Source organism: Rattus rattus, chromosome 11, assembly GCF_011064425.1.
Source record: "Rattus rattus isolate New Zealand chromosome 11, Rrattus_CSIRO_v1, whole genome shotgun sequence".
In the NCBI taxonomy this organism is placed as follows: domain Eukaryota; kingdom Metazoa; phylum Chordata; class Mammalia; order Rodentia; family Muridae; genus Rattus; species Rattus rattus.
The window spans coordinates 57,398,471-57,400,881 of NC_046164.1; the positions used below are offsets into that span (position 1 = coordinate 57,398,471).

Here is a 2,411-nt window from a genome sequence, read left to right on the forward strand (position 1 = left end):
CAGGGCCCTCTTTCAAAGCTGAGGCTGGTTCTTGGCAAACAAGAACTGGAATACCTACTTTCAAGGTACTGTAATGTAGAAGAAATACTTGGAATTTCAAGGAATAAAAGCTAAAGTCCATACTGGATCTTTTATTTCCTAGATGTGTTAGTTGGAATGAAGTTTAGACTCAATGTCTTTATTCTCCCCTTCTTTCTTCTTTTACTCGTTTCTTACTTTTTTCAGAAAGTGAGACTCTTTTCTTCCCTTCTGTCCTGCCTCCCAGTTGTCCTACCTTCTTTCCTTCTCTCTCTTCAGTCCCTTTATTCTTCTATTATTTTTCCTCATTAAACTTGTTTTAATGGATCTCAAAATTCTGTTACAGATTTTTGGTCAAGTTGTTTCCATTAAAAAGTACTGATTTTGAAAACTAATAACTTAAAACTGCCACACACACACACACACACACACACACACACACACACACACACACACACACACACAAATGGTCCACAAAACATTCTTTCCTTCTGAAGGTTTTACTGCATTGTTATCATTAACAACAGTCTTTTATTATTAAACTTAAATGGCCAATTGAGACAAATAGTTTTGAGACCGTTCTTCCACCACTGATTAAGACTGGGGTGGCAGGGATTAGGGATAATATTCATTTAGCCTTCTGAGCTTTCTGGGCAGACTTGGTGACTTTGACAGCTCCTGCAGCCTTCTTGTCCACAGCTTTGATGACACCCACACCAACCGTCTGCCTCATGTCACGAACAGCAAAATGACTGAGGGGAGGATAGTCAGAGAAGCTTTCAACACATATGGGCTTGCCAGGGACCATATCAACAATGGCACATCACCAGACTTCAAGAATTTGGGGCCATCTTCCAGCTTCTTACCAGAACGACGATCGATCTTCTCTTTCAGCTCGGCAAACTTGCATGCTATGTGAGCCATGTGACATTCCAGAACAGGAGCATAGCCAGCACTAATTTGGCCTGGATGGTTCAGGATAATCACCTGAGCAGTGAGGCCAGCTGCTTCCATGGTGGGTCATTTTTGCTGTCACCAGCAACATTGCTACGTCTAACATCTTTGACAGACACGTTCTTTACATTGAAGCCCACATTGTCCCCAGGCAGAGCTTCACTCAAAGCTTCATGGTGCATTTCCACAGACTTGACTTCAGTTGTTACATTGACTGGAGCAAAGGTAACCGCCATGCCAGGTTTGAGAACACCAGTTTCGGGCTGGAGAGATGGCTCAGCCGTTAAAGGCTAGGCTCACAACCAAAAATATAAGAGAATACCAGTTTCCACTCTGCCCACAAGGACAGTGCTAATACCCCCAATTTTATAGACATCCTGGAGGGGCAGTCACAAAGGCTTGTCAGTTGGACAGGTTGGCAGCGGAATGCAGTCCCAAGCTTCCAGCAGTGTGGTATCACTGGCACTGCCATCTTTGCGGGTGACTTTCCATCCCTTGAACCAAGGCATATTGGCACTTGGCTCCAGCATGTTGCCACCATTCCAACCAGAAATTGGCACAAATGCTACTGTGTCACGATTGTAGCCAATTTTCTTAATGTAGGTGCTGACTTCCTTGACGATTTCCTCGTTATCTCTTCTGACTGTATGGTGGCTCGGTGGAATCCATTTTGTTGACACCAACAATTGGCTGTTTCACACCCAAGGTGTAAGCCAGAAGAACATGCTCACGGGTCTGCCCGTTTTGGAAGATACCACCTTCAAATTCACCAACACCAGCAGCAACAATCAGGACAGCACAGTCAGCCTGAGATGTGCCTGTAATCATGTTCTTGATAAAGTCTCTGTGTCCTGGGGTATCAATGATAGTCACATAGTACTTCCTGTTCTCAAATTTCCACAGGGAGATGTCAATAGTGATACCACGCTCACGCTCAGCTTTCAGTTTGTCCAAGACCTAGGCAAACTTGAACAAACCTTTTCCCATCTCTGCAGCCTCCTTCTCAAACTTTTCGATGGTTCTTTTGTTGATTCCACCACATTTGTAGATCAGGTGACCGATTGTGGTGGACTTGCCGGAATCTACGTGTCCAATTATGACGATGTTGACGTGAATCTTTTCCTTTCCCATTTTTGCTTTGAATTAGCTATGGCTTTCACAACACCTCCATTCTGACGGCAAACCCGTTGTGGAAAAAGCCCTTTATTCTTTTCTTAACCCTGACATCTTTCCTCTCCTTGTTAACATTCCTTCTTTTAGAAATCAAAGCATTGCTAATAAAAATATATTAATATACATTAAAATTGTCATAAAGCTTAGCTGAGTGTTAATGTATAATTGTATATTACAGATATACAAGCACTTGTTGTGCTAACCTTTATTTTTCTACTCATTTCTGTTAAATGCTGATTTCACTGTGACAATCTAATGAGTCCAAT

The 2,411-nt window shown here is 42.6% G+C and overlaps 1 pseudogene; it reads right to left on the minus strand.

Annotated features, from left to right (window-relative positions):
* Nucleotides 1-575: 575 nt before the first annotated feature.
* On the minus strand, nucleotides 576-2,103 carry LOC116911945 (annotated as a pseudogene).
* Between the last annotated feature and the right edge of the window lie 308 nt (nucleotides 2,104-2,411).